The sequence below is a fragment of the Sitophilus oryzae genome, unplaced genomic scaffold, assembly GCF_002938485.1.
Source record: "Sitophilus oryzae breed Bouriz unplaced genomic scaffold, Soryzae_2.0 scaffold_1009_pilon_pilon, whole genome shotgun sequence".
Classification (NCBI taxonomy): Eukaryota; Metazoa; Arthropoda; class Insecta; order Coleoptera; family Curculionidae; genus Sitophilus; species Sitophilus oryzae.
In genome coordinates, this window is record NW_022145626.1 from 607049 (window position 1) to 632550 (window position 25502).

General features: G+C 33.5%; 1 protein-coding gene across 4 annotated transcripts in view; it reads right to left on the bottom strand.

Moving 5' to 3' along the window:
* LOC115891936 (SH2 domain-containing protein 3C) overlaps positions 1-25502 on the bottom strand; it is a 236290-nt gene that overhangs the window by 102721 nt on the left and 108067 nt on the right. The window contains exon 1 of one of the 4 annotated variants that reach the window (XM_030889091.1): positions 22450-22715. The exons of the other annotated variants lie outside the window; for them this stretch is intronic. The gene's annotated coding sequence lies outside the window, so the exon portion shown is untranslated. Of the gene's footprint in view, positions 1-22449; positions 22716-25502 lie in introns of those variants that run through there. 4 annotated transcript variants of the gene reach the window in all.

Sequence of the window (25502 nt, forward strand, 5' to 3'; positions counted from 1 at the left end):
CTGAAGGAGTTTTCAGTCAATGCCGCCAACAGCCTCGCTTTGAATCAGGTCCGCTTGCTCCTGACTCAGTGTTGTCTCGGGATGGCGTCTGGAAATCACCGCCATCCTAAGTTCCCTTGAGGCGTCACTGTAAGAAACACCAGTCTGCACTTCCGTGCTCCTGGGTTTCTTCCTCAGACTGGCCACAGGGGGTGTAGAGGAGTCCGAGTGCGGTCTTTTTTTGCCCGTACTTTCCTCCTTTTTCTTGGCTGGAGTGGAGCTGGTTGACGGTCCGGGTTTGTCCGTTTTCCCTCCTCTCTTTGCCCTATATTTCTTAGCAGGGTTCTCCCTTGTCCAGGTTCCCTCTGCTATTTTTTTAGCTTTCAGGATCCTCATCGTCAGGTATATAATAAGAGATACTGCACGTTTTCATAAAAAAATAAATGCAAGGCTATGATTCTTTTTACACAGTCAGAGTACAAAATTCTCGAAAAGTAATAAATTGTGATTTTTTCTCATAAAAAAAGTGGTGGAGGAAGGATAAACTTGATCTTATTAAAATTAAGATACCTAACTCTTGTTCGGTTCAACGGAATTAAACAAACGGGATTAAACAAACGTTCGTTTAAAAAAGCTTCATAATCTGCAGTACAACGTTTTCTTCATAGATTTGGTAGTGGTGGCTAGAGAGCGCTGTTTCACATATAAATAAGAGACATTGCGCGTTTGCATAAAAAAATTAAATACCAGGCTGTTTCATTTTGCAGAGCTAAAGGCAGTAAAACATTTTCAGAAAAACAGCGCCTAAACCGCAACTTTCTATCTGATCTATAACGGGAGATAATAGGCAAGAAATTGAAATTAGGCTGCCATCTAAGCCTATAATCGTCTAAAAATTATAATAGTAGGCTAAGAAACAAAAAGGACTAGACGGCAGCAGATTTTTATATATGTATTTCATTAATATTTTTTGATATTTCTTATTTAGGAAGTGTCAAAATATTAAAACGTTTTATTTTCATGCTAATTTCATCCTGAAGTAGCTTTATTCATCACGTAAATCATCCTGAAGTAGTATTTGTTGTCGAATTTTAAGGAGCACACCCTCTAATAAAGTTGACCAATCGTTTATCAGAGATTGTGGATAGTTCATTCTATTCAGTTGAATAAGAATTAAAAGCCCAATAATATGCTCTTTTAGGCCTCTTAGGTCACTTCCATTTCGGATTTGTTTTGGACCAGTAATGAATATTATTAAGAGTCTATTACGCTGTACTTTCGGGTCGCTCTCAGGGGTTGGGTAAAGCGGGTATGTGGCCGAAGGAAATATATATATTATAATATTTCAGAAATCTGCTTAAGGCTTAGGCCGATCCTGTCGTGTTAAGCCACACCCAAAATTTCAAACACAAGTGCTTTGATTAAGGCTTGATTAAGGTTTGCAGAGCTTCAGCATTTGCTATAAAATAGCGAGCAATTTGTTACAAAACCATATAAATTATAATCACTGTAATCACAAAACTTCAATCTATTTCCGTATTGTAACGGAATTTTAAATATTGTGTCTTTATTTTCGAGAAAATTTAGTCCAAACCTAAGGAATAGTTTGTTGATGTTTGACCATCAAAATATTAAAAATAGAGAAGTTGTCTAAAAATGTGCTACAATACGGATACAGTATAATCCTTTATCTTTAATTGCCTTCTTCATTTGTGTAAAAATACCTAGCCAGTTTTCCATAAAACGTTAAATGCCGAACGCTTATTTTTCGGACTAGTGAAATGGACTCTTAAGATTCATACCTTCGCTACAGTATTAAAAGTCTCCCGAACAACATAAACTTAATACAAACAACAACAAAAACTCAAACATACCAAACATACATAAAACGCGAAAAACTAATAAAATCAAGAACGAATTTTCCTTTCCAATGTTGAAACCTATTATAGTTGTACGAAAAATAGTAATATTTTACATTAAAAAATATGTCGATTTCGCAAAAAAACGAAGTCAAAACTTGTAATCAGTATCCATCACTAACACTAAAATCCTCTTAACACAGTATTACTAACACAGTATTTCAATCATTGTTGTTCACTCCATATAATAGAAGAAGTTTTAACAATGTACCATCGAAAAGATAAAATTAGTCGTTGGTTATGCCATTACACTCGAAAAATTCATGAAGCAGTACAAATCTCATAAAGCCAGTTTGTCTGTGCTTCACGGTTGATTGACCGACACGTGTCTGGATGACATGCTACCGTTTATATTAGTCGAGCTTATTTTTGCTTGACTTATTATTAACTGTTCTTTTTTCGGAGGGTAAGAGTGCCGGTGACATGTTGACTAATACAATATTTTTATATTATTATATTAGTATTGAAAAGAAAAATGTATGAAATTAGTAGTAAATTAGTATTGGAAAGAAAAATGAATGAAGGTCAAAAATATCCAAAAAAGAGACTGTTTAAGACAACTTTATTGTATAATGTTTTACGCATAATACAAATTTAAGCTTATAACCTTTTTGGTTTTTTTACGGAAAGCATGCAAAATATGAGTAATTTTGTTATATGAATATATCAATTCAGGAAAACAGATAAAATGCCGGCAAAACAAAAACAGAAGAATGGGTATCACGTATTGTAAATAATCTTCCCCTAGGAAATGCAAGACCTTTTCGTTGGTGGGGAAGCTCCTGGTCAGGTGCTGGGGGAAATCCCCCTAGCGCCTGGCTTGGTCTAACAAACATCTCACTCATCGTCTTGTCCCTGGCTGTAGTGTCGTGGCCAGGGAATTGCACCAAGACATATAACGCTACCCCTGTCCGTCACATCAGGAACCCTCTACTGACTGTGGTCATGTCTCGTGGGTAGAGGGTGTGGGGGGGATCTTGCCTTAACCGCCTGGACCAAGAGGAGACAACCTCACCAAAAATCTAAATCCTACGATGGCGGGACCAGGTCAAAGGGATGCGTGGCTAGACAGAGGACTAACCATTACTGGCCTCAACCATGAGGCATCAGCGGGCAACCCCTTACTTCCACATGCGGGGCTCTGTAGAAGTGGACCGACTATCCCTAGCGACTCGTGGGAACACTATGAGATCTAGCATTAAAAACACCACCGGTGAAGCTGTGGGGAAGCCACCTAGCGACACTGGGAACATTACAAATGAAAGTTCCATGGGACCAAATCCAAAGGAAACTACAAGAGGAGCGGCTGACACTTGCTTGGGATCAACCTCCACAAGTGGCACACAAGCTACCATCTTTTCCAGCAAGGGTCGGGAGCCTACCTCTAGACCCAATAAGCGACACAAGCTACCGTTTCGTCTACCCGGTCTGGGTCAACCAGGCGGGCTTTGGTGTTACAACAGCAAAATAATTTACTAATTCAAGTGCAAAAGTAAAAGGGTTTTGGTGTATTGTGGTGAATTAGTGTTTAATTTTGATGATAAAAAAATTAAAAAATGTCTATACCTCTGTGGCCGATTCATCTCTTCAAATTCTTATAAGAAACAAAACTTAATTAAATTTATATATTAATATGATCATACTCTCATACATGATGAGAAGTGAAATAACTAAAATATCAAATATTTTAGTTTTTTTTTGAGAAATAAAATAACTAAAATATCATATATTTCAGTTATTTCAATTCAGCGCAATAATAAAACTTAAAAGAAAAAGGCGACCTCTAGTATTTTCAAGAATAAAAGAACGATCTTTAATTCCTCTATTCAATTTAAATTTCTGCTGGCTTGTGGAGGATTTCCGATAGCTCAACCGAGCTGAAACGAAATCCCAATTAATGCTCTATTGATTCCAGTCTATACCGAATTAATTATTTTTCATTCATGCCTTTTTAGTAATACAGCTTTAAAAATTCTTATGAAAATCCTGGAAAATATCTAAATGCAAAATATTAGATACAAACAAACGGACAATTGCACTTTCATATATACGAGGTATCTGAAAACATTTAAACAAAACTTGAATACTTTAAAAGTACAAAACAAAAGAAAAAATATTAAAACGCTATACTTATCTAAATTATCTTCTAATAAATGTTCAGTAAACTTGAGTTAATTTTCCCGGCATTATTTCAGACAGTCAATAATGACATGCATATAAAGACTTAAAGCTTTAAAAAAAGTGTTTTTAGCGTTTGGCGTTTTTTGCGTCTCAAGCGCTTTTTGCGATTTTACCGTTTTAAGCGCTTTTTTTGTATCCATTAAAAACACGCAAAAGACGCGGCAGGTCTGCAGTTTCTATCAAGATGTCAATTAGTAACGTCGCAAGCTCGTGGATTCCCGGCCCGTCCAACAATCAATCCTGTGAGAAAGAGATAGGCGAGATCGGCGCCGTTAGCGTTGAAGAGACGAAGATAAAAGATGTTGGAATTGAATTGTGGACGTATATTCGGGGCATATATTCGGAGACAAACACAATCTACTGCTAGTGCCAGTGGTGTGTGTAAAATTGATAATTATTATTTGCCATTTATTTTACAAATTTTAGTTTATATGTGTATAATTTTTTATGTTATAGTGTTGTGGTTAGTACTTGTTATAATTATAATATAATATAATAAATAATTATAATTATATAATAGAATAGTAAATATTTCTAGTTGCTAATGCAATTTTAGAACATGATTTATGAAACATTTTGGTGTGAAACTTCTTTACGCGCGCTGGGAGTAAAAATTCAAAGCCGTGACATACGAGCTAGTAAGACGGCCTTAACACACGAGCTCGTTGTAACGAAACGTGTTAACGGCTTAAAAATACGTAGTGACGCGACGTGTATTTGTGAGCAGTCCACGTGTTTATCAAAAATATTGATATTTTAATACAAATTTTGTAAAAGTGAATCAAATTATTAAGTGTAAAAAAACATTTGTTACGCGTAAAAAACTAGTTTTATTATTTTACGCGAATTAAACTGTTACACGTAAAAAACTATTTGTTACCGGTAGGAAACTATTTGTTACGCGTGTAAAACTATTTGTTACTGGTAGAAAACTATTTTTTTACGCGTATAAAACTATTTGTTACATGTAAAAATCTATTTGTTACACGTAAAAAACTTTTTTTTACGCGTCAAAAACTTATTGTTTCTGGTAGAAAACCTTTCTTACGCAAAAAAAAATATTTTTTACGTGTAAAAAACTATTTGTTACACGTAAAAAACTAATTTTTACGCGTCAAAAACTTATTGTTTCTAGTAAAAAACCTTTTGTTACGCAAAAAGAAAATATTTTTTACGTGTAAAAAACTATTTGTTAAACGTAAAAAACTAATTTTTATGCGTCAAAAACTTATTGTTTCTAGAAAAAAACTCTTTTACCAAAAAAAAATTTTTTTTACGTGTAAAAAACTATTTGTTACACGTAAAAAACTCAACATTTCAAACTACACTTTTTCAAACATTTCCTTCAGATTTTTGATTTTAATAGAATCTTCCTAAACAGTAGATGTTCTTTATAAAAATATGTTTAGATAATAGGGGAAATCGGGGGAATCCCTCGCACGGGGGAATTTCCACTTACCAGTGCACCTATAAGTGTTATCGCAAGCGATCACCAATAAAATGTAAGTACTTTTGCTAAAATATATTTTTAGGTAAAAAAAAACGGCTAATGGGGAAATACCGCGCTAAAACAAAACAAACCATAACGCGCTGCGTGGTATTACCCCAAATGTACACTCTCCTTGTTTTTTTTAAAGCTTGTTTCTTTTAGTTTATGATGCCCAGAACAAACCAAAGGGCATCAGAGAAAGGCAAATGATCAGCAGATGCTCTTAAATCAGAACTGGAAACTATGGAAGAAAAAAGAAGAGAGAAAAGAGAAAAAAGAAGCAAGTAATGTAAATATGTAGGAAAAGAGAACAGACAAAAGGCAGAAAAGAGAAGCAAATATTGTATTGAAAAAAAGAAAACTCTCAACAACTTTAGAAAGTAAAAAAATCAACAAGAAGCCAAAGCACATTCGCAATATTAAGTTTGATGACGATGATACTGAACCTGAGAGTTACTCTGAAAGCGAGCTTTGTGTTGATGATGATTTAGACGAAGTTCCTTTCCCAACCCATGAAGATCACATCTGTTTAATTTGCGGATAGTTTGGAAGGGACAACGAGGTCTGGTATCGCTGTAATTCCTGCTCAAAATGGGCCCATGCTGCTTGTAGGGGAAAGGAGAAAGGAAAAATCTACCTTTGTGAGTACTGTTGCTAGGTAACAGTTTATTTTTTATATAAATATCTGTGTTAGAATGTGTTTTTATGTTAATATACAATAATGTATCTTTACTTTTGTTCTCACTATCATCTTTTTTATTATTTGTGTTATCTATATACCTGTATTTTATGTAGAATAGAGTCTTAGTTAAACTGCCTTAAAATAACTCAATGCGTGCCATTCCCCCAGACCATGCGCGGTATTACCCAAAAGCCCGGGTAATACCGCGCAGTCACACATTTTTATTTTTTTGTGTTAATAGGTACAACAAAACAAAAATGTTTAATTTTCGATGTTGTAATAGTTTATATATTGTATCAATACTCCTCATACAAAAAATTACCTCATAAAAAATTACCATCTATCTAGGAGCTATTTTGCTTATGTGCGCGGAATTCCCCCGGCTTCCCCTACCCTAAAATGAAAAAAAAATGCATACTATTTAATTTACTTTTATTGTATTATTAAATATAACGTCCGCCTATGACAGGGTCTCATCTCAGAAAAAGCTAAATACGCTACAGAAAACTAACTGGTTTGTTTTCATTTGCGTTTTTTGCGAGACACGCCGAATGCTACACGCTTTTGGTGTGGCCACTCCTATATAATCCTGTTATTTTGTTTTAGTCGCTAAAGACGCTTCACGCTAAGAACGCAAAAAACGCTTTCTGTGTGGCCGTGGTAAAGTGTGTACAACGAGTCAGGAAAGATATCGATAGATCACATCAAAAACTTAACAGGAAAATGTTTGCCTGTGGATTTCATTGACAGACATAACTGTTACCGTCAGGGATCCTTCATTCGAAAGATTATTTTCGGGTTATCATCATAACATAGAATAAACTTAAGTATAAATTCAAAAATACCAAAATAATATTCTTATTAAGAAAATATACTCATTCATTTCAATTTCATTCTTATGTATATTAAGTTTTATAAAATCTGCTCATATTTAAAATGATGTATAAATAAAAACTTTAATGTTACCTTAGACCTAAAAATAGTACCCATTACAATAAATTATTAACATGATTTGACGCCCACTAATTCTTGTGTTTGCGTGATCCGTATTAATTAAAGGATATGGGGTGGAATCTCCAGAAAGCCGCTTTTAATTATGACAATATGACTCGCCCGCTTTTAACTAGAGATGGAGTTTTATAATAAATCGATATTTATAAATTGTTCAGAAATTCCAAACATCTTATTAAGCTTATGCTTCTGATCTATTGCAATTTTTTAGTCATTAAAAATTCAAGATTTAGAAACCTCTTACAGAATTTTTTGAAGAAAATCTGGGTCTTTCGTCACTGGAAGAAAATCTAGAAAATAAAAAAGCAAGTCAGAAGCCCTATATGGTAGGTACTTTAGATCGTTTTAGTTTAAACTGAGAAGCTTTCTAGCTCTTGCATCAAAGATTTTTTAAATTTATGAGATGTCTTTGACCTGTGATGTTTTTTTGTCGTAAGACTCAATTGCAGATTTATCTCGTCAAATGGTTATTAGTAATAGTCGTCATAATCATCATTTTCAGCTTATTCAACCATTTCCAATTATGAAATTTAAAGAAGGCGTCCATTTTTCTCAAAGATTTAAATTAAAAAAGAAGTAGAAAATAGACTCAAAGTCTCGGTCTCAACGTTTATATATTATTTCAAAACAAATAACAACCGATCATCCAAATCATCTCTTTATTGTACCGCCACAAAGCCGTAAAGTTAAAACAGGGATTTGAAGTGATCGCACCTGAATTATTGCGAACACAGCGAACATACATTTAATCTTTTCGTGTTTTTCGTGTTTGATGCATTCGTTCGTGCTGCTTGCGATTAATGTGGACGCACCTTTAGAAAAGATCGGCTCCTTTTATTTTAAAAGAGAATCAGCCAGGGCCCGTATTCTGTAACTTTGACATAAAAACGTTACGCTTTCAAAGCGGTGAGCGCAAGTATTCGATCAAGGAAACGCAAGGCAGTCGATTTTGGTATTCTCGTTGCCATGCGAATCGTGTTCTGGATACGCGTTGAGCACATATTGGCAACATCACAATAGCTAATAGTTAAAAGTTGATAACTGACGGATGTAACAATGAAAAAGTCAATGTTACGTGAATTTCATAACCTATTGTTGAGTTATCAAGCTATTTTTCTATGGATATGTTATTATTCTTATTATACGAGGGAAGTGTTGAAGACTTCTCAGCATTTTCGATGTTTTGAACAATATTTATAGCTGCCAAGTCGTAAATTATCAATTACTTATTGAGGAATTTATGGAAGTAGTAATTTTCACTAAAGAGCAAGATAACGCATAAAATCGCAATTTTTTCGATTTTCACTGACAGTTCGACAAGCAAAACGATCCTTTAAGGCAACCGTTTTCAAAGCGCACAGCGCAATCAGTAAAGACGCTAAGCGCGTCAGACGAGAATACCGAAATCGTTAATTAAGTGCGCGCTCAGCGAAAATTAACGCCATATTCGCTGAGCGTCTAAAAGCGCTTAGCGTTTTCAAAGTTACAGAATACGGGCCCAGTTCACTAACTTCGATACCTCAGGGAGCTAAAATAAATTAAACCGCAGTTTCCCGCTTTATATTCCATTTTTGCAGTTTTAACAGTCTTAGCTAAAGTTCCCTTACCACAGATTAATGAAATACAAGCAAATCAATATATTTGAACTAAACTCACCGGCAAAAAAAAAACGGCCACTAAAAACTAGTCCCAATTTCAAAGTTTGACTTCTCGCGAACCACTCATTAGATTTTGATAATTTTTTGTATGAATTGTAAATTAATTCTTTCTTAACGGATGCTACGTCACAAATTTTTATTCCGAATTTATTTTGAACATATACAGGGCACAACAATAAGACGAAGTTTTTTGCCCGAAATTTGTAACACCCTGTAGGGTGCAGCAGCTGTAGTAGCTCTTGCTAAATGAAATCATATTGTAGCCTCATCTTTTGTGAGTATTTTCTTTTTTTAATCACGAGATTATCTCTGTTTTTATTGGAGATACGCGGTTTTAAAACGAACGTCTTGGAGTTTTATGTGTAAATAATCAAGACATGACATAAGCGAAAACGGATTTATGAGTATTTGCAATATGACAATAACGGTTGTCAAATTAAAAACTGCCATTATCTGTGACGGATGTTGCTCGTATTGTGGCATTAATTGAGGATGGCCGAAGTCAGCGTTATGTGTCCGATACCCAGGATATACCTCAAATAACAGTCCAGGATGCCTGGAATCGGTAATGGAAACGGAAAATTTCACCAGTAGAGTGGGTTCCGGAAGAAAACGGAAGACAAATACAATTAACGACCGCTTTATTGTCCTGAATGCTTTACGAAATCATAGAATTATAGCGTTTCAGAATCAACATGTGCTACAAGCCGTGCGTAGAACCAAAGGTAGAACTCAAGTCAGTGAGAAAACAATCCGACGAAGACTAAAAGAAAGCAGCTTGTCTGCAAGGAGGCCTGCCACAGGGCCCCAGCTGCTTCCAAGACATCGTCGAACACGTCTTCAGTTTGCGCGTTTACATGTAAATTGGGATATTAAAAAATGGACTAAAGTCCTTTTCATGGATGAATTGCGGTTTTGCCTGCGAAGCATTTTTCCGAGACCTTCGCTTTAAAGCAGCGTATCTCCAATACAAACAGAGATAATACCGTGATTAAAAAAACAAAATGCTCACAAAAGATGAGGCTACAATGTGATTTGATTTAGCACTAGGTACTACAGCTGCTGCACCCTACAGGGTGTTACAAAGTTCGGACAAAAAACTTCGTCTTATTGTTGTGCCCTGTATATGCCCAAAATAAATTCGGAATAAAAATTTGGGTCTCGTAGCATCCGTAAAGAAGGAATTAGTTTACAATTTAAAAAAAATCATCAAAATCTAATGAGTGGTTCGCGAGAAATCCAACTTTGAAATTGGGACTAGTTTTTAGTGGCCGGTTTTTTTTGCCGGTGAGTGTATTAAATGTTTAAATTTTATCATTATATCTTTCACTTAGGTAGGCACTTATGTTGTACAAGGTAACAAACGCTTATATAATAAAACAGTAGCAAAATGCTATCGGCAGTGGGTGCGAAATATCGATATATTTATTCCTTTACATCGATATTTCATAAGTATCGAGATATCATTTCCATCTCTAGTCTCGGACAATCTAGTGACAAACACACCGGAAATTCGCGAAAATTTCCTATCCGTCACGGATAATCTAAAATTAAAGCGAAACGACCAGGTTCGGACCTGCTTTAATTTCCATTAGGAATAGAGAATAGGAGGGGATACTGGCCATAAATATGAAACGAAGTTGGTTAATTCTAAAACCACCAGTTGGGGTTGGTGCAATATCTGAAAATATATTAGGGAGAGTGGGTTTTGCCGTTTTCTGAACTATATATCTTTATAACTGTCTATGTAAAGTTAATTTCATCATAAGCATAAATTGTAAAAAATATCAAGTTTCGTAACCAAATCAGTTATTTTAATTAGTATCTTTGAAAGCACCTATTCAACAACTTTGTTACATATTTTTATAGTTTAAATTACCAGTTATCATTAATAAATTATCTATCAATATTTATAGTGACCGTATCAATATTAGATATCTTTATTTCTATAATAATTATTTTGACTGGGCACTCACACGGCATCATTATTATAAAGGAATAATCTACTATTTCCATTACTAACTATATCTAAACAATGAATTTATCAATAAAGTAGTTGATAAGTAGAATATGCAGCTGTGCAATTCTCAAGTCATTATAATTCTTAAGTAATAAAGATGTCAACTGACTTGGTTTTACATGAGATTTCACAATTTTTTTTGATGTAGTGAACATCAGATTATGAGTTTTAATAATAAATTAGAATAAATAAATAATGTATTAATTTTATTTTATTAATTATTGTGATTAATAAAAATTTTACCTACCTACACAATTTTGCTAAATAGAGAAAATAAAGTCAGTGGTGCACATATTTTTTTTAGAAAACACATATTCAAGTGATAATCCATATGCACGGTCCTGGTGAATATGTTGACACTTTTTTTCGGCCAAATTCGGCAATTACCTATAGAAAAAAATCTAAATAAAAATTATTTCAAGAGTTCTTGGTTTTCTCAGTGTATGTTAATATGTATATAGTATTAGTTTTAAATATGTATACCGGGTGCGTCTCAAAAGTAGCTCATCACCCCTTATAACATGTTTATTTTTCCAGATAAAAAAACAACAGTAGGTATGTTGGTATATGACATAAATTAGAATTGATTGGCGTACTGAATTGTTTTTGGTCACTTCCTGTTTCGCAGGAAATTACTAAAACTTTTGATTTTTAAATGGTACCCTCTGTATATTTTTACTTTATTCGATAGAAAATGGCATTCTGAATAGAATGACATATCATATATTAACTTTTGATATTGTCGCTTTAACAAAATCGCATTTTAAATTTCAATCTAGAGTACCCTGGCTGTGTTAAAACACTCATTTTTAATCATGGAGCCTTGGAAAAATAGATTTGATCGTCTAATATTGTTCGTGTCTTATCCTGGACGGTTAAAAGATGCCCAAATCGTATTTTTAATCATATCTCATTTTTTTCTATTGAAACAAGGGTGGCTCATTAGCATATTTGAAAAAAGCATTTTTTCACAAATAATTTGATACCACACACTTGGTATTTCGAGTAAAATTGTCGTTATGACCATGTTACAATTTCAAAAAAACAACATATGCGAAAATATCAAAAGTTTACATATTATGTCCAAATTATGTCATTCTATTCAGAGATTATGTCATTTTCAACCAAATAAAGTAAAAAAATGCCGAGAGTGTCATTTAAAAATCAAAAGTTGTAATCATTTCGGCTGAAACAGAAAATAACCAAAAACAATTATTGTATACCTCAATCAATCCTAATTTATGTCATAAACTAACATGACAAGACTCGTTTTTTATCTGAAAAAATAAAAAAAAATATAGGGGTGAGCCACTTTTGAGACCCGAGTGCGTCTCAAAAGTGGCTCACCATGTTACATGTTTCAATTTAGTTCTTATTTCGCCATCATGAAAACATTTAAGAAATAGGTATACCATTGTATCTTTCTGCAATTCCATTAGAAATCTTCCACTGGTTTTTATTATCTTTAAGTCCCCAAAAATGTTCATTATATTAGAACGAAGACATAAAAGAGGTCCTTAATTACATTTCTTAAAGTCTTCGTAAGCCTTTAATTCTTTTTAAGCGAGAAAAATGGCTTTTTAAGTGTTAGCACTCTTTTTTCACGTTTTTACCACGTATTTTCTTATTCAAAAAGTAATTACTATTTCGTAGTTTTCTTTTAACAGATTAATGGTCTATCAAGCACGAATCAAAAATATTTTTTCAAACCCAACTAAAAAATTTAAAACACATAAATAAATAAATATAATTAACACTAGTTGCAGAGTTATTAAAGGTATTTTATTTTATTAATTCGCTATAGAAGTGTGGAAATTCGACAAATAGTTTTGTATAATTATCGCGTTCAACATGTGCAACGGAATTATTTATGTTGTTATTGTTGTCACGCGATCGGAATTTGCCATCAGATACAAATACAATAGGTTACGTTTTCAAATGGACAGCATCATCAGGATGAATAAGAACGTATATATCATCCTTTGGTCAAGTGACAATATACCGCGCAAAAGGCAGATAGATGTTGCAATAGATTATTATAGATTTCAATAGCTCGCATTAATTTTTGATTTTAGTGAACTGTGACTAGTAGGAAAGGATAAAAAATATATTATGTATGACTACGGTTCCTATAATTAATGTACAAGGTGTCCCATTTTGGTTGAAATCATACGGTATCCCGTATTAGTGTATTGTGATGTATCTCCGATATTAGTGAAGATAGAAGGGTGCGGTTTGCACAAACATGTCCCACTTTTTTGTCAGACGGAAGGTGATGTAAACAAAATTATCATAGCACTCTTCGTTTCTGAGCTACAGGGTCTTTTTGAAAATTGCAATTTGGGACACCCCCTGTATCTCTGTTATGTGCAGACAGAATCTATACTCAACTGTAAATAGCACTGATTCTCAATCAGCCTCTGACCAATTTTCCTGCTTTTTAGAATCTTTCTCTTCGGTATATATGGTTAGAGCAGGACCTTGTGATGTAATTCATGGTCTTAAATCAGATTCTCTTAAATGAAAATGAACCGTTGCATGCCATTGTAAAATAAAAAGTCTTTGGCAGAAAGAAGTCCTAATCAGAATTGAAAATACCCTTAATAAGCAGTTGGAAATTAGTCACCGCCAACACAGTGAACTAGTCGATAAAAATAGGCAAATATTAAAAAAAACTTATCGATATCGTTTGATTTATCGGACAGATATTCAGCAATAAATAAACTGTAGATTTAACGGTTTAAATGATTTTAAATTCGTCGAGCTCTGCAATTTTGATGCATATAAAAGGAAAAACTTTTCCAGAAGATGCGTTTAAATCTTGTTCTTCTTCTTCACTATAGCCAGTTCTTCGACCGAGTGTTACGGCGATCTGAACTAAAAGTGATTTATGAAACTGATGATATTACTGCAAAAAATAACGCTAGTAGATGTAATTTTTAAAAAACAAGGAGCTAGAAGATGCCTACACTGAAGTGTCAAAATTGTGTAAATTAGTATTGACAATACCTGCTACAAGTTTATCGTAGTAGAACGCAATTTTTCAACACTTCAGCCTAAAACGTATAAAACATTTCGTGACAAATTCAACGGGTCAGGAGAAACTTTCGCAAGTATCGCTGTTGTCCATCGAAAATAAACTTCCCCAAAACATGTCGGAGCATCCACGTTTTTATGATGACGTAATTGATAGAAGTGATAGAAGGATAACATAAAGTGATAGAAGGATCGAATTACATTACAAATAGGTTTCTAAAAATTGCTTCCCTAACTTAAAATTTCACCGCACGCCCCTGACTAATATTAAAGCACTAATATTAGTTTTAAAAATATTATTTTTATACAGTTAAAAAACTACTCCTTAAATTTTTTTAGACAAAGGAAAATAAAAAAATAAACAATTGCCCATTATCCAGGGAGATTACAAATTTTGTTTGCGTGCGGATTTCAACGAGGCTGAAACTAAATCCCAATTATGCAATGTTTCGGTCGGTCCCATGACGCTAAACTAATTATTTCGCATTTATGCCCTTTTAACTTTTAATCGCACCATAGTCACCAGAATTAGTTAATATAAAGAAGAAATATTCGACATGTTAGGTCGAATTATGCTATTAAAAGTATCAGTTATTAATTTTACTTGTATTGAATAGAGCAATAAAAAGTACATTAATGTGTTTATACCAGGGTTTATACATTATCATAAAAAATCGCAAGCAAAGGGAGATGCGAAAAGGAAATAAAAGAACGGAATCAATGTATAAAGGTATACTCGGTGCTTTGGTCTAGGGATATCTCGGATCACAGAAAAAAACTGATCTATAATGCGATCCTGAAAAGCGTAATGGTTCTGAGATATGGCAGTTAAGCGAGAGACATTCAATGTAGATTATGAGAATAGAATAAAAAATTAAGGAGGAGAGTAACATTGTACAAGAAATACAAGCAAAACAACTGTAGTTGTACGGCCATGTACAACGAATAGCTGACGAGAGAATACCAAAGCAAGTGTTGCAGTGGACACCTACAGACAGAGGCGTAACCGAAGCCGACCTAAACTTTCCTGGAATCAAGGAATCGACAGAACCATGTCGGAAAGAAACCAGGAGATTAGGGCAACAGATGAAGAGCACTCTAAAAACCGGATATACATACATACAAACATTTTCATAAAATAAAATATAGACAGTGAGATCTTGAGATACAAGTGTCATTAAAAGGATTATGCTATTTTCCTACTAAATGAGAAACAAAAACACTATCTTGCCTTATTTTGGGAATATATATAGAATATATTTACACCACAGCTCATTGAGTATCAGCTGGTCCTTTACGTTGGTTTTTGAGTAGCCCCGCTTCAATTGCCGCCAACGTTGCACCAGTCTCGAGACTTTTTATAAACGGTACTTCAATAGAGCTCAGAATCCGACTTGCTGAACAGCTAGCTAAGTACACAGAGTTCCATGTAAATGATCGTAAGTTGAATGACTCCCTAATGAATAAGCTGTGGTCATACCTCAAGGGTAGAAGACCTTAAATTGATCAACTCTTCAGATAAGATGTTTTTCCTTAACATTGAAGAATAGCTCTCTGAATATTTACAAATGAAAGATTTAATCGGTTATTCAAAAAGAAGTTTAAATATAATTTTCTATTCAAAATAAGGTAGTTATCTGGTAACTCTGCCATACACCGACCCCAGCATCCTTCAGACATAAATCTACGCTATCGAAAGATGCGTACTGCATTTTATCCAGTCTCGAGACTTTTTATAAACGGTACTTCAATAGAGCTCAGAATCCGACTTGCTGAACAGCTAGCTAAGTACACAGAGTTCCATGTAAACGATCGTAAGTTGAATGACTCCCTAATGAATAAGCTGTAGTCATACCTTAAGGGTAGAAGACCTTAAATTGATCAACTCTTCAGATAAGATGTTTTTCCTTAACATTGAAGAATAGCTCTCTGAATATTTACAAATGGAAGATTTAATCGGTTATTCAAAAAGAAGTTTAAATATAATTTTCTATTCAAAATAAGGTAGTTATCTGGTAACTCTGCCATACACCGACCCCAGCATCCTACAGACAGAAATCTACGCTATCGAAAGATATGTAGTGCATTTTATCATATACAGGAACTATTAGAACAAGAAATAGCCATCTTATCCGATAGTTAGGCAGCATTAAAAGCGATCAACTCAGTAACCATCAATTACCTATATTATTGAAATAATCCCTACAGAAACTGAATAAATTAGGCAAAGAAAATAAACGTAACCAAACCTCCTACTCTGGGTACAAGCCCACCAATGAAGAGAAGGAAATGAAAAAGAAAACGATCAAATTAGCAAAGGAGCGAACACTCCACTAACTGGACCGGAACCGTTCTACTTCCAAAGTAAAATCCGAGTTTAAACGGTACTCAAGAACATGGAAGATTCCATTCGTAACCTGGAATGGAAATCCTTTTATAAAAATTTTCCTTTATACAAGTAAGAACAATCTTCGGAGAGGAACAATCTTTCTGTCACGAGGTTTTCAACAGGATCACTGTCTGCATATTATCAGTAGTTCGAAGTTAATAAACAACGGCGAATGCAGATTCTGTGGAGAAAATGAGTAAACACCAGAACACCTTATCAATGAGAGCGTCAAGACGACAACCGTTCGTTCCATAGACTTTGGTACGACTGATTTCGGAGACGAAGACCTCTCTCTTTGGTCCGTTTCCCTGAAGAGGGATTAGTGACTATGATGTTCCTGTAGCGGTTTTTATCGTATTGTGCCAGTCCGCTCTGTTTTGAGCCATGCTGACGGTTTCATGAAGGCCTTGGCCGATTAGGTCTTTAGTTTGATCAACCCATTTCTTGGGTGATCTTCCTCGTGGTCGCTTTCCCTCCTAAAACGTTCGTTCCATAGACTTTGGTACGACTGATTTCGGAGACGAAGACCTAACCTCTGTAAAACCGTCTCAAAATACCGGCTTTTGTTAAAGCCCTGAGGCTGTATTATGATTATATCTCATTATTAGGGAGACATAATATATCTGGAAGGTGGCAGTGATTAACCCCCCTCCTATACATTCTACCATTCTACATTCTAACTCAGTAACAGTTAAAGCAAATTATAAAAAAATGTAGACTGATAAATTTTTATAAATTATAATATTTTTATAATTAAATTATTATTATTATAATTTATAAATGGATGCATAAATATCCTGTTTTTTAATTTTTTTTAGTAATCTACCATATTTCTCAATTAATTATCTGAATGTATACTGAATGTCTTCCTCGTTTCGTGTCAGTATACTTGATCATCGGTACTGTGAATAGAATATATTATTGTTTATTTTTGAGTGTTATGTCCCCCCATTCCACTACATTCTTATCTCCATTGTTCCAATGATGCATCCAAGCAAATGTTGAATAAGACTGGATATATTATAAATTGGAGATATAACAACCAATAAAATAGAGACTCAAAAATCAGAACAAAAATTACAGCATTGTATCTACGAGGAATTAAGCGACCTAGAAGAAGACCGAACCTGAGATGGGACCATGATATTAGGAAACTCGCAAGGATAACTTGGGCCCGCCAACAATAGACCACAATGGGCTTAACTACAATGAGAGTATGTGAGGGAGGCTACACCATAATTGGAAATGGTTGAATAAGCTGAAAATGATGATGATGATGAATATAAAGACTCAATTTAAGATACCGATTACCTATATCGCTAGATTAGAAGAACTGGAAGTAAATATCAATCTCTGACCTATCAAGGACATAATGTAACAGATTGGAACTTCATAGAACAAGTAGAGGCCCAAAAGTATTTTTTTTAGAAATGAAGTGAAAGACAGCATTAATAAAAAGAAATCGGTAGAATCGGAATGATCAATAATTGCAAATTATTCATAAAATATGAAGCATATAAAAATAATGAAAATATCACTCGATAATTCATTGTAAGTAACCTAAATATACTTAAAAAAATACTTTAACATTGAGTTTAAAAAAAATTCTATAATATTAATATACTTTCTTAATACCTTCACGTGTTTTCTGTATCATACACTTAAAATCAACCGTACTAAGGTATAAATCGAAAATTGCTTTAATAATTACACCTTTTATAAAAAATGTGGTAGGGTTAAAACCTAACATAAGGTTATTACATTTTTTAAAAGTTTGTGAGTTGTACCGACTTATACGAGTTTAATGACTGAAATCACGCAAGTGTAAAATCTTTCTGGTCTAACGTCGTGATGAGTTTATTAATGTAATATTAATGTTATATATCTGAATATTTCAATTCAGCATTTTCCCACATATTATGGAAAAATGTATTTTTTTCATAAATGAGAAATTACTTTGAAATTATTAGGTAAGTAACCTTACAGTTAAGTTTTAATTTACAAAAATGCATTTCGGTGACACTAACTGTAGGTACTATAACGTAGTAGTGTAGACAGCAGAAAAAATCACATTACAAATTACATTACATTGCCAACCTATGATTTTACCACTTTGAGATGATAGTTGCAGTTTTTCAATTAGCTAAAATTGGCTTGTCCAAAATTGTTGGAATTTGTCATGAATACTCAGCATAACACAGACCTGAAAATCCTATTTACGACTTAGTTATAAAATTAACAGGGGAGTCAATATTTGGATAGTTCAAAATTTGCATGGGACTATGTTTCTAACGACGATGCACCACCCGGTATATATTGTATAGTGAGTTCATTGTGTCTATTATGACTGTGGTTTAAAATCTTTTTAGAGAACCTTTGAACTGATTAAAACATTAGTATTAATATTTAACTTATTATCACCGAAGAGTGATACAACTATCAAAAACGTAATAAATACATACATAAATTAGAAAATAAAGATATTGGAAATTCGACATAACAATTTTCTTCAATGTGAAACATTAACTACCAACTTCAACCAAACATTATAATTAGCATTAAATTTCAATTTACCAATTAATTTATAATATATCCCTTAGTTACATACGATAAAATTAATGTTACATTTATTTCTGTTAAATCAATAACATTTAAATGAAATGAGGGATCGTTCTACGCGCCGTTTTTCAATGAAAGGGAACTAAACACGTAAATTACGGATCGGAAAGTTTGCCCGCGGCTGACATGATAAAATTACCGCCACAATGAAACAGCAGATACATTCGTGCACTTTCCCAAACAGATCTGCCGGCCCATACCCAAATCGAACTTGCGAATAATAAATGCATCTTTAGTTAAAAAAATATTTGGCCTTTAGTAACTTTTAAATTCTTTAAATATAGGTAATCAGTATTATGTTGAGGATATTGTTTAATTATTCAGGAATAGTTTTCTGTTGTCTAATTTTAATAGTCTTATAACCAAAACCTAACAGTAGGTTAACGTATTTTGTATAAAATATATTTATTATTAGCTAATTTGGGTAATTTTTATTATTTCGTACAGCTTAATATATCAATAAATACTTATCTCGAATCTAAAAAGAAAACATAAAGGCGGAACTCAAGAACCTAGAAGACTCCATTCATAACCTGGAATGGAAATTAGCAAACGGCTCAGAATTTACAACAGAGAAAAATCAAAGATTTTCCTTGATAAGTAAGAACAAATTGTCACCTCAATGAATCAATGAACAAATCTCCTCAATGAACACCTCAGGAGATTGAAGCTAAGAAATAATGGAAAATATAGATTCTGTGGGGAAAATGGTGAAACATCTAAATACCTCATCACTACAGCCGAGGCGACAACCATTCGTACCATAAACTTTGGTACGACTGATATCAGATATAGAGAACTATCCTCTGTAAAACCGTCTCAGACACTGGCTTTTGTCAAAGCCTTGACTGTATCATGAGTTGTACCTCAAGAAAAGGGAACACAATAGATCTATGAGGTCGCGGTCATTAACTTCCCACCTCCCATACAATCTACATCTAGATGCCTCTTCTAAATAAAACTAAGCCATATTGAGTGTCTACAAAGAATAGGTTTGTCGTGGGCGGCATTAGGTAAACTAAAGCATATACTGAGATCTGATCTTCCAATATGTTTAAAAAGAAAGGTCTTTAACACAACAGTGTGTCTTGCCTGTCCTTACGTATGGAGCTGAAACACTTACTTTGACAAAAAAGAACATACATAGAATACAGGTCATGCAACGGAAAATGGAAATGTCCATGTTGGGAGTTACACTTAGAGATAAAATTCTCAATCATACCATACGAAATCGAACAGGAATCTTACATCTTAAATGGAATTGGTAGGACATGTGGCTAGGATAATAGATGGATGGTGGACAAAGAGACTTGTGGATTGGAGACCAAGACACGAAGCCTATAGAAGCAGAGAACAACCTCGTTGATGCCGATGGGGAGATGATTAATATCATCTCCCCATCGGCATCAACGAGGTTGTTCTTAATAGAGAGTGGCTGGAAACTGGATTCAAGTGGCACAAAATAGAAAGAAATGACTAGAGTTAAGGGAGGCTTTTGTTCAGCAGTAGACGGAATAAGCTAAATGATGATGGCGATGAAAATGAATGTTGAGTTGTCGAGATTCTTTCTCGGGAAGGGCTTAAGCTCAACAAGTCTAAATCAGTTAAAGTTGCTTGTAGGTAACAACATACTAGATGTATTTGAGGAAAATATTTACTGCATTAGTCAAATGAATATTATTTTTCTAACGAATCAGTGCTATATCATCATTGTTTTTGTCACAATATTTGTGTAATGTTTTATCTCCCTTGATGTGTTTTTTAGGATTTTAAACATAACACCTTCATAGTCCAAATCAAAATCGAGCATGTTTTAACGTACTTACACATAGTAAAAAAATGATGCTATTTGATAATTGTTGGTATTAGGAGCTGTTAAATTAGTAATCAGACCACTCGTTATTACTTCTATCTTCTATATAAATATAACCGCTGTTATGTTTTAAAAATTATTGCTTTCTTCTAAAACAAATTTTTGTTCTCTTTCTTGTAGTAAAAGGATTCACCAAATATCAGTTCAACAAGCAGAAAAGCAATTAAAGTTGTTTGCAAAGAACGACAAACGAAATATACCTAGAGATAAATATTTTCTACAATATTAATTTTAAGTAATATACCTTCATTTAGTAAAGCTAATTATATTTTTCTCCCAAATCAGTGCTAGTTCAATAACAATATTGTATTGTTATCATTTTCGTGTATTTTTATTATCAATATCATTCATATTACATATCTTTATATTTATAAGGTTGCTTTCTCATTTCTTGAATTAGTTATCAATGATTTAAAAAAATGTAGTAAGGTTCTAAAGTAAGAAAACAAACGCATAACAAGTCCAACAAAGGGCATTGTATAGTAAGACGTTATGAATGAACAGACAGTTGTAGTGTTAATAAAGATAATATTCTATTTCTCATGCATCAATGTATATTGTTTCGGGCAGTTCTAATAACCGTCGAGAGGACACATACAATGCACATTCCCAGTTCACTAATTCACCGATTCAACGCATTTTCGATGAAGAATGCATTAGGAACTTATCTCCTAAATAGTGACATCGCGAAATCACTTCCGAATCGCAATAAAAAATGCCCTTTTCGCTATTTAATCCACTGTCTTCTTTTCTGTTCGCGGTCTCCAAAGGAGAAGAAAAATATTCCGGTCCGGTCCATCCAAATGCATCGCACTAAATGACTAAGATTTTGAGCATTTACCCCATATCTTCGCGGTACAAATCAATATCAAGCATACTTTTACATATATGTAGTAAAAATTGATTGCATTAAGACATTTTTGGCATTGGAAGCTATTAAATCAGTATTTATTGTTAAATTATTACATCTAGCAAGGTAACTGCCTGTTATATTTTAAAGATTATTTATTTCTTCTACAACCTGCAACATTTCACTGTCTTCCTTGAAACGGACCGTGAATGGGATTCAGTAATTTTCGGTTTAAAGTAGCTAGAAAAGGAATTAAAGTTATACATACAAAATGTATTTAGAGAATAATATTCACTACAATATTAATTTGAAGATTCATTTAGTAGATATGTATTATTTTCTGCTAAAACTGTGCTAGTTCAATAATAATATTGTTTTGGTTACTATTTTCTTGTGTTGTCTTATTAAATATTTTTATATTTATAGGGTTTTTGTTTTATCTCTCAAAAAGAAACCAAACCTCTCAAAAAATGCAGTTTATAAAGTCAGAAAACAAACGCACAATAAGCTCAACAAAGGGCGTTGTATAGTAACGCGTTATGAATGAAAGTTGTAGTACGAGAAATATCGCATTGTAGTAATCTTTAACTCCAATAACATTGCTTATTAGAAATTCACAACAGATGATTTTATAACAACACATAATATATTTGTTGAATAAGATGCTACAGTAAAAAATTAAATTCCTTAATAAAGGTAACATTCTGTTCCTCGTGCATTTATATATATTGTTTTGAACTTACCATTTTCAGAAAAAAACATTAGGAATCCAGAAGTTGGCATTGACGTAACGTTCTAAAATATCCATCGAGAGGACACATACATACAATACACATTCCCAGTTCACTAATTCACCGATTCAACGCATCTTCAATGAAGAATCGCGTAAGGAACTTAGCTCCTCAATAGTTTCATTACTTCCGTATCGAAATAAACCTCTTTTTCCGTATTTAAGCCACTGTTTTCTTTTCTGTTCGCCGTCGACAGCCAAGAAGAAGAATATTGGGGTCCGGTCCGGCCGAACGTATCGCACCAAACATGCCGATGTTTTCGCTGGTGCAGCTGGACCGAGCGCGGGGCGACTTGATTTCGGCGGCTGCCGGGTGCGTACGCGTGCACCCGGCACACCCCCACCCACCCCTAGTATCGGCCGAGTATTGATCAGGGGGTTGGCGCAGCCGTCGTTCGCTTAGTGGACATGGTGTACACGGAGAAAAATGTTGGGGGATGCGAACGGTCGTGTATGGCGAGCATGGGACGGTGTTGTCACGTTGATTCGTTTAGCGGTTGATGGTGCGATATTATGTATTATAATAGGGTGAATGTGCCAGTATTCAGACAAAACGTATTTATTCGGAAATAAGTTAAAAATGTAGTAGTCGACTACTGAAAAAATAACTCTTTTTTTAGTCTTTTTCTTGATGATTGATATGTAATATTTACGTTTGAAATATAATGAAACATGAGTTTTTTTGGTAGTGTTTAGTGGTGTGACAGTAAAAACTCAACACAAACGCAGATCAAAGGAAATAAAAGTTGTACGACCATCGGCCAACGCTAAATTTAATATACAGGGTGGTCCGAACTGTATTCCGGAAACTTCAGCAGCATATTCTGCAGATAAAAATAAGTAAAAAAGTCCATATAAATGTATGTCTTAAAATGCTTAGTTTCGGAGATACAGGGTGTAAAAGTTTCATTTTTATTTCGATTTTTTCTAAATAATTTCTGAAGTAACGTCAATATCTGGATGAAAATTGGTGTCTGGAAGTTTTGTGATACGAGAAATTTGATTTTGATGTCAAAATGACTCCTATTTGTAGGGGGCGCCACCTACATACATTTTGACTGTTTTGAAGAGTAATAACTTTTCGACGGTACCTGTATAAAACTACTGACTAAAAAATATACCATGACTTTTTACGTAAAAAATACCTCTTGGTAAAAATCGTTACGAGCAACCGTTCTGAAGATATTTAAAACGGAAATAGTCAATACATGTCATTATTGACAAAAAATAAGCACACGTTGAATTGAGTTATTTGACTGAAATAATAAATGTTTATTTTTTTAAATTGATCATAAATTTTTCTGCGAAAAAATGATGATTAAACAGTTTCTGTTGAACTTTTGGCACAAAAAGATTTCAAATTTAAGATTTCAGCCTAATAACTATTTGGTAAACATGTTTAATTTGTCAATGATGACAGGTATTGATAATTTCAATTTCAAATATCTCGAGAGCCATTACTCGTAGCGATTTTTACCAAGAGACCTTTTTTTATGTAAAAAAAGTTGTAAATATATATTTTTTCCTCAGTAGTTTTATACAGGTATGGGTGAAAAGTTATTACTCTTCAAACCAGTTAAATGCATGTCCAAAAACTGCCAGACACCAATTTTCATCCAAATATTTATATTACTTCTTAAATTATTTGGAAAATATCGAAATAAAAATGAAATTTCTACATCCTGTATCTCCGAAACTAAGCATTTTTGGACATACATTTATACGAACTCTTTTCTTATACGTTCGTCCAAATCGTCTTTAGATGGTTCGTCCAAAAATCGACTTCTCGCCGAATTGCGTCAGAGCGCATTGCATCGATGCATCAAATCGTTGATTTTATAAAAAGGTTACATGACGAACTCGCGAACCGCATCGACGAACCGCATGAACCCATTGTGAGTATGGGGTTTTACAGCCTTCTATTTTTTTCGCCTTCTTTTATTTACGTCTCATTTTTTATAGATAACAATTCTGTGGTACAAAGGCAGAATCCGATATGTCAATAAGGAAATAATGTTAACATATCGGGTTCAACTTAGTACCACAGAATTATACAGAATGAGTCTTAAATAAGTACACAAACATTTTCATTCAATAAGTACAAACATTTTCAGGGCTGGTAGATCTCGATAAAAGAAACACATTTTCCCTTTACCGTTTTACAAATAAGTCCAAAATAACCTAGTTATTTTACTTTGAAAATTTCCAAATAGTGTTAACATATCGGGTTCAACTTAGTACCACAGAATTATACAGAATGAGTCTTAAATAAGTGCAAACATTTTCTGGGCTGGTAAGATCTTGATAAAAGAAACACATTTTCCCTTTACCGTTTTACAAATAAGTCCAAAATAACCTAGTTATTTTACTATGAAAATTTCCAATTCATGTTAACATATCGGGTTCAACTTAGTACCACATAATTATACAGAATGAGTCTTACATAAGTGCAAACATTTTCAGGGCTGGTAGATCTTGATAAAAGAAATACATTTTTCCTTTACCGTTTTACAAATAAGTCCAAAATAACCTAGTTATTTTACTTTGAAAATTTCCAAATTTTTTTTTTTCAAATTTATTTATACAGAAACAAATAAACACTATATAACAAATAAAAGCATAGAATATTTAAATAAATTAAAGGCGGTTAATTATGATTTAGGTAGACCTTTTATCAACAATTTTTTTAATACTTTTACTGTTTTTAAAATTCATCATGGTTATCCCAATGGCTATTCAGATACTTATCCTTTTGACGGATTTTAAGTTTATATTCTTTTAAAATTAAAAAAAAACAACTATCTATTCTTTCAAACTTCATCAAGTCATACACCAAACTTTTTAGTAACATAAACTACGTTATTGTCACTATTAATACCGAAACCCCCATCTTGTGTCTTAATTAAACGGACAATAATGATATGGGTAATTTTATAGTATTCATGATAACTGAGCTAAATTGTTTTGTCATTAATATGACAAATAAAGTTGCCTAATGAAGATTTA